Here is a 7,989-nt window from a genome sequence, read left to right as displayed (position 1 = left end):
ATTTCCGGATGAAACTTTAACTCATATATATATACATATGTAGAATAATTATTTTATTTTATTCAGTAGTTTTAATGCACGATGTAGGCCAAAAGTAAAGTGACACCATATACATATAATTTAATCTATTTTTTTATCAAAAAATACATACTCGTGAGATTTTATTATGTAAATGCAATAAAGCACCACAGATGTCAACTGTGAATGTTTAACCTGAGAGAGAGAGAGAGAGAAGGGCGAAACAATGACAGAAGACAGTTGTGAAAACTTAAAATGTAAATAACATTCTTAATATCAAGTTATGAAGGCTTAGGAAAGGACGGGGCATTCACAAATAACATTCTTAATATTAAGTTGTGAAGGCTTAGGGAAGAAAGGAACATTCACAGAAGTCACCTGTGAAAGTTTAAAATGAAAACATTTGTCATAACAGTTAGTTATGAAGGCTTAGAGAAGGACGGAACATTTATAGGTGTCAGTTTTGAAGTTTAAATGAAAGTAACATGCATAACAGTTAGTTGTGAAGGCTTTAAGAACGACAGAACATTTATAGGTGTCAGTTTTGAAGGTTTAAATGAAAGTAACATGCATAACAGTTAGTTGTGAAGGTTTTGAGAAGGACGGAACATTTATAGGTGTCAGTTTTGAAAGTTAAATGTGAAACAAAATATAAACATAAATGTATTTAACGCAGTTATCACTCCTTCTTTCACAATATATCTTGATTAAATAATTTTTCTGAATGTAATTGTTATTTCTTTATAAAAGAACAACAAGAACATAAATATGATCTAATAATTAGTATCATTTAATTTGCATTTCGTGATCACTTGATGAGCCGTATGGAAATATTCTGTACCACAAAACCCACCTACAACGTAAGAGTATAATGTGGTTGACTTCTAACAATTCACAATTTTTAACACAACACAATTGAAAAACTTTATACTCTTTACAGTGTTTTGCAGCTCAGTCCATATTACACGAATTAAGTTTAAATGAAGAAATAAGAGACTATTCTTTGCTGCTATGGTAGAATATTAATTGTTTTATGAAAATGCTTGCATTAAGCGAAACTTGATAAAACATTGTGGGAATGGTAACGCACGTGCTATTAACAGAAGTTATTTAGAGAAGTGGAAGACACACAAACGACGATGTGAATAAACAATGCATTAGATTTTTCGTCTAATCACAAGTCTCACAAAAGAAATGAAATTAGAGCTAAGAAATACAACTTTAACTTAAAATATAGTTACTCAAACCCACAATGTTTCACATCTAAAACTACCATTTACTATCTGCAGCCAATTTTAGGAAGATATTCGCTAATAATGGAACAGAATGATAAGGAAATATAACATAAATGTTAATAAAACAAGATGCTACAAACGCCTCACTAAGAGTAATAAGTAAACTGCGGAAATTGTCATTAACGTCCCCATAATAGTCGCATAGCTGTATGAGCATATCAATAGTCCCACGTCGGAGGATAAATTTCAACTTTTATCTTTCTAATAGCAATATTTATTGATCTAGAAACCTTAGAAATATGATGGTAAATATGACAAATTTAGTGTTCACGTATTGTAGATTGTGTTTTACATATTTACCAATCACGTGTCATGTTTTTTTTTCTGTTTTTGATATCTTGGATGTAGCTGTCTGGAAGTTTAAATACCCTACCCCCCCCAAAAAAAAAACAAAAAGAAGATAAATATATGATATTCTGCTTTCTTTAGATGTCAAAAATAAACACAACTTATGGATTATCTTTAAAGATAGATCTATCTGTATATTAATATGTAATATGGTCATTAAAATAAATTTAATTTTTTAGTTACCAAGTACAGGAAGTTACTAATATAATATTATCACCTACGAAGGCCTATAATCATGATTCTGAGGAAACATTATATGCAATTGTAGAATTCTTTAGAATATGATTGAACGTTGAGGGAAAGAATTGTATACATTCAGCTTTATTAGACATTTTAAAAATAATTATCTAAATTTAAATCATTAAATGTTTAATCAAAATTACTGCAATGAAAAGAGGGAAAATTTGTATTAATTTATTTTGAAAATGAGAGAGTTTAATACTTAATAATTTAAAAGTGGCGTAAGAATAACTTTACATTTGTTATTTCGAGTGCACCTCGAGATGTCCCTATTAGGTCAGCGGTAGGCTTTCGAACATAAACGATAAAATCTAGGATTCGTTTTTCTCCGGAGGAAAAGAGTGCAGATACTCCCATTGTGTAGCTTTGCGCTAAAACAACAACAACAACAGCAATAAATTGCTCGAGATAAAATATTGTATTTGACTTCTGCAAATACATTTCTCACGATCGAAAAAATTATATATATACATTATTTTATTGATAATGTGAATCTCTAATTTGTAATTCCGTTAAGGAAGATTATATTTTTTAATTAATATCTAAATCTTCAGCGAATAATTAATAGAACATTCAAAGAAACAAGCATATCCAGTTACAGTTTTCTAAACAATGCAGGCTGGAGATTAATATCTAGTTAAAACAAACAAAAAAAAAGACTCTGAAAGAATTAGTCTCCGTTATGCCATTAAAATAAATTATATGTTTTAATGGCCCATTTTAATTTTTGAGTAGAAATAGACATGAAGAGATGCTTTATCTTTGACTGGAGAGATTTTTCTCTAATTATGAATTGAGTACTAGTGCCTGTCATTTGAGGGCCAAGTACAGTTTTATAATTGTTTATATAGTTAAATTGTATTTAGATTACATGCTGATATTTGTTTTGATTTATCTGTCTGGGTAACTGGTGGAAAAAGATAGTTAGAAATGTAATGTATGAATATCGCCCCTTTATAAGACAGCCCTTGATTAGTATTTTATATCAAAATATACTCAGTCTCCTATGCTACAGTTTGAATGATAACTTACTTAACACTTTTCTTCTATTTTCATTATGCTTAATGAACACCAAGCGCAAGACAGCTCTGCGTTACAAAATATTTTTCTAACTAGATACATAAAGGAATACCGCAAGGCGGCGTGAGCGGATGGAGGGTAAGAAAAGAAGCAAGACTCCAGAGCTTCCAGTGCCAGCCTTATACCCGTTCTATCGACAGCAGAAGTCTTCTTCTCAAGTGCTCTGCCCCAAAGCGTCACCGAAACCGACTGTTCCTTTTGATAAAACTTGACGAGACGATGTAAGAAGGTAAAAAGCAATAAACTTTTATAATGTCTTTTTTTTTGCATAATGTGAGCTTGGTTTATGGTTTATTTTTAAATCAACTTACATTTCTATATCATATATGAGAATGGTTGTACGTTTGGTTTCATGTATTTGAGACTCTGGTAAAAACCAAACCTACTTTTCAAAATTTAAGAACGTTTCAGTAATATTAGCTGTGTCATTTTAAAGTGTAACACTAGTTGTATATGGTGACTGAACTGGTAACTTAACTTGCAGGTATACTTAGGCGATTGATGAAATAATAACTTCAGCTTTATGGCTACTTTGATTGTATTTAAGTTATAAAACTACTTTACGTATCTTTGAAATTGCTTTTGTGCCAATACGCATTTAAATATGTTATTGTGTATACAATTTTTAACTGTATTGTTTATGAGATTTATAGTATTTCTACACAATATAACGTGTACTTATATTAAAACGAGAGGTATTTCATAAAATATTTGTTGTATAAAACAAACATAACAGCACTAAAATAATAGAACTTCAAAGTTATTGAAAACTGAATTATTGATAACACTGAGGTTCGATGCAATTGATCGAGACATTATAGTGAACTATTTTTGTAAGTGTGAAAGCTAACATAGACACATATGTACCATATTGTGTTACTTTCATGTCAAACTTATAAATTCGTATTTTTGGAATACATGTACATATGTACATTTTGTCAGTTATTATTAGCACATCTTATAAATGATCATTTGTGGTTTTTCTTATCAACTTATAACACATTTTCATTCATTTTCATCTAAATTGTTTTTTACACTATTATATTTTTACAAACAATGCTGTAGGTTTAAGGCCATCTTAAGTGATATTATATGATGCATAACCTTAAAATCACATACTTAAAGCTAGCCCTTATGATTCAAATATTTATCAATGCTTCTTTTAAACTCCTTTAAATTTTTTTCATTTTAATATTGAGTTAGTAGATGGGAGGGCATAGATACACCAACAGGTCCCTAGTTGTCTTTAATTTATATATGTATATATGAAATCTGTGAAACTTCTAAATGTACTATGTTTTCTCATTTTCTGAGACTTAGGCTAATACTTCATATTGTCTACTAAACTTAGTTCTCTTTGATTTTCATGCATATTTCTCAGTTTAAGTTCATTACCCCTTTTTTTAAGTTCTGACCTTTTAAAGCATTACCCAGAAGTAATATTTTTCCCGAAGTTGGCCTAACATAAAAGATGAATTAGTAGAAATTTGCGGGAATGCACTAGCTGCAATCAGTGGAGTTTATATGTAATTCTGCAATCAGTAGATTTTACATGCAATTCCGTAATCAATAGAGTTCACATGCAATTCTGCAATCAGTAGAGTGTACATGCAATTCTGCAATTAGTAGAGTTTACATGCAATTCTGCAATCAGTAGATTTTACATGCAATTCTGTAATCAGTAGATTTTACATGCAATTCTGTAATCAGTAGATTTTACATGCAATTCTGTAATCAATAGAGTGTACATGCAATTCTGCAATCAGTAGAGTTTACATGCAATTCTGTAATCAATAGAGTGTACAAGCAATTCTGCAATCAGTAGAGTTTAGATGCAATTCTGTAATCAATAGAGTGTACATGCAATTCTGCAATCAGTAGACTTTACATGCAATTCTCTTAAAATTTTAAGAAAGAAAATCAAGACAAAGTAGTACCTATCACTAACAACAGATGCAAATAAAACACATAATGTTAAGTACTACGGCTTTGTCAAGAAATCTTAATAATTCTTTAAGTTTAAATATTTTTTAAAGTATTTTAAACCGAAAAGTGTTATCTAGAATAAATTCATACATTTTTCACGCAAACCTGTGCAATATTTGAACAAAAAATGCTGCAAGAAGTTTAATTTTATTGCTACATATTTATTCACGTTAATAATACTTATATTACTTGAAGTAGCTTAAATCGCCTACCCGCGATTTTCGGTCCCGACTACACTACAGAAGAACTGTGTATTATCCCCGGTCCAAAATACAACACTTTCGGCAAAATCTAAAATAAAGGTTTAAGTAGAACAAAGACAAGGAGTTATTAATTAAAGTTTTGAAGATTTCCAATTTTCAGTTTTGGTGCAATCAGTGACATGTTAAGAAGATTTTAAGAAAATAAGTGATGCTTTCATTAGCTGGACACGCTAACCAATACCTGTTTAAATAGGTGTGAGAATGCAAGAATGAAGTTTTTAATTTTTTGCTTTGAAAATATGTAAAATAGCGATTAACGGTAACATTATTTATATACCATCCTTTAAGATTTGTAAAATATGACTTTATTTCACATTGCTACATTCAATGAAAATATTATTAGTTCTATGAAAGAGAATTCTACTTTTAGTCTATATCTGAGGTTTTTGTATTAATTGAAGAATGAAAACTGTAAACAAATACTAATCATATGGAGCTCTTCAGTCTATAAGTTGTCATATGAGACTCAAAAAAAGTCCGTTTACATAAAGGAGGACTGGATTGGTGACTAAATGTCAGTTTTTTTTTCATAGCGACTTTTAAGCACATTCACACTAACAACATGTTTGGTCAGTATCAGTCATTCAAGTAGTATCTCACTGAAATGTTTAGAAAAATATAATTTTTTTCACACCGACATCAGGTGAGTGGGGTCAACAGAAACAAAATGGCCAGTGCTTACATTTTGTCAGAAAAAGGCTCTGTTGTGTACATAAAATATTCTTGCATAATCTAATAAGATAATTTTAAAAAAATCATTGTAATACGTTTTACCACTCTAACAGTAAGATACTTTTAAGTAGATTATGATTCTATTTGAATGTGTTGAGTTTTTGCTTAGTGTTATTTCTGAGGAAAATGAACCCACTGCTAACAAAATGGAATAGAAATTCTGAAATTTCGTTATCATTTACCGTAATGCCAAATAAAAGGTTTTTAACGTTTGAATTAATTTTTAGAAATCTTTAATAAAATGCTTTATGAGATATCAAGATAGATTAGCAATACATGTTGAGTAAGGCTTGAAATACGGGGGTCAGACGTCATGAAACGTATGGGAGCATAATGAGGCATAGTGAATATGATAAAAGTGTTTCACTTATGTGTCTTTGCTGCATGTTTGTTACATGTGTGCATATTTTTGTGGTAATTGTTGCACTTTTCCTGAATTTTTTTGTAATTATTATTTATTTTTAAAGGGTTTTCATTGCTATAAATGATATAAAACAATCTAGCAAATGATCTTGTTTATGCCAAAGATATAAAAATTATTATCAATATTATTGTTCCTAAAAATAGACACTAAATAACTTACTAATAAAAAAATAAAAAGTAGATAAATAAGTAAATGAAAAATACACTAAGAAAAGTACAATAACAAAGTGGTAATTAAAAGTGATGTATATGACCTCAAAGAAGAAGAAATTAAATCAAATTAATTCCATGCCATACAAAATATGTAAAAAAAAAACAAAGGCATATATCTGAGAAAAAAACACTTTCAAACTCACAGTCTATCACTTTTATCATATTCACAGCACTGCATTGTTTTGTCTCATTATGCTCCCATATTTTTCTTGACCTTTGACCCTCGTATTATAATACCTCCTCAACATGTATTGTTTAGATACTTAAGTATGTGACGCAACATTTTTCTATTAAAAACTAATTCGAACACTGAAAACTGTGGATTTATTATCATGGTACATGTTGAAGAAATCCAGGCATTGCTATATTTTTTGGAATAGTGGATTCTTTTTCACTCAGAACTAATACTGTAAAAAAGCGAAAATATTCAAATAGAATCACAGTCTAGATAAAATTATATTTGATTGGTCAAACATACTAAAGTTATTTTTTACCACTCATTTTGTTTACATATAGAAAACTCGTTTTTGCACACGCCTCACCCTCTCCGCCCAAAATGTAAACGTCCACCATTTTATTTCTAGTAATACTATTGACCTGAGATGGGCGTCAACAGTTATTATTTTTGTCTATTGTATTTAATCAGATAGTATTTGAATAGTAACTCTGATACTGGTTGTTAGTAATTGAGTTTGCCAGTTCTCCTTTACCAACAGTTTAGAAAGTTCCAGACCAACAAACCAAATTAAACGAAAATCCGATTAGCGTCTTTTAGGTAAAAGGATTTACCAAAAAAAAGAAAAGGGTCCAACATCACGTCGTTAAAAGTTTTAGATAAAAGAGTATAAATTGAGCTCAGTATTTAACTATGGATGTTGCCGTTGCAGTAAAGGTTTACCAGTATTTAACTATGGATGTTGCCGTTGCAGTAAAGGTTTACCAGTATTTAACTATGGATGTTGCCGTTGCAGTAAAGGTTTACATGTTTACATTTCTCAGTTGTTACTCCATACGATAACTTTTTCCATGGCCAGGTGGTTAGGGCGCTCGACTCGCAACCTGAGGGTCGCGGGTTCGAATCCCCGTCACACCAAACATGCCTGCCCTTTCAGCAGTGGGGGCGTTATAATGTGACGGTCAATCCCACTATTCGTTGGTAAAAGAGTAGCCCAAGAGTTGGCGGTGGGTGGTGATGACTAGCTGCCTTCCCTCTAGTCTTACACTGCTAAATTAGGGACGGCTAGCCCAGATAGCCCTCTTGTAGCTTTGCGCAAAATTAAAAAAACAAACAAACTTTTTCCAAGTTTAGTCAGAAAGTAGAATAAATCAACATGAAAAAATATATATATATAAAGTAAAACACAACAAGGTTTTCAAACCTATGAGTTATG

At 30.6% G+C, this 7,989-nt stretch overlaps 1 protein-coding gene across 2 annotated transcripts in view; it reads left to right on the top strand.

The window, feature by feature from the left end:
- Positions 1-3,109: 3,109 nt before the first annotated feature.
- LOC111084911 (nephrin-like) overlaps positions 3,110-7,989 on the top strand; it is a 166,949-nt gene continuing 162,069 nt past the window's right edge. For both annotated transcript variants that reach the window (XM_022381468.1, XM_022381473.1), the window contains exon 1: positions 3,110-3,210. The gene's annotated coding sequence lies outside the window, so the exon portion shown is untranslated. The remainder of the gene's footprint in view (positions 3,211-7,989) is intronic.

This window comes from Limulus polyphemus, unplaced genomic scaffold (assembly GCF_000517525.1).
Source record: "Limulus polyphemus unplaced genomic scaffold, Limulus_polyphemus-2.1.2 Scaffold7, whole genome shotgun sequence".
Lineage (NCBI taxonomy): Eukaryota > Metazoa > Arthropoda > Merostomata > Xiphosura > Limulidae > Limulus > Limulus polyphemus.
Note: the sequence above shows the minus strand (reverse complement) of the source record. Positions and strands in the feature narration are given on the sequence as shown.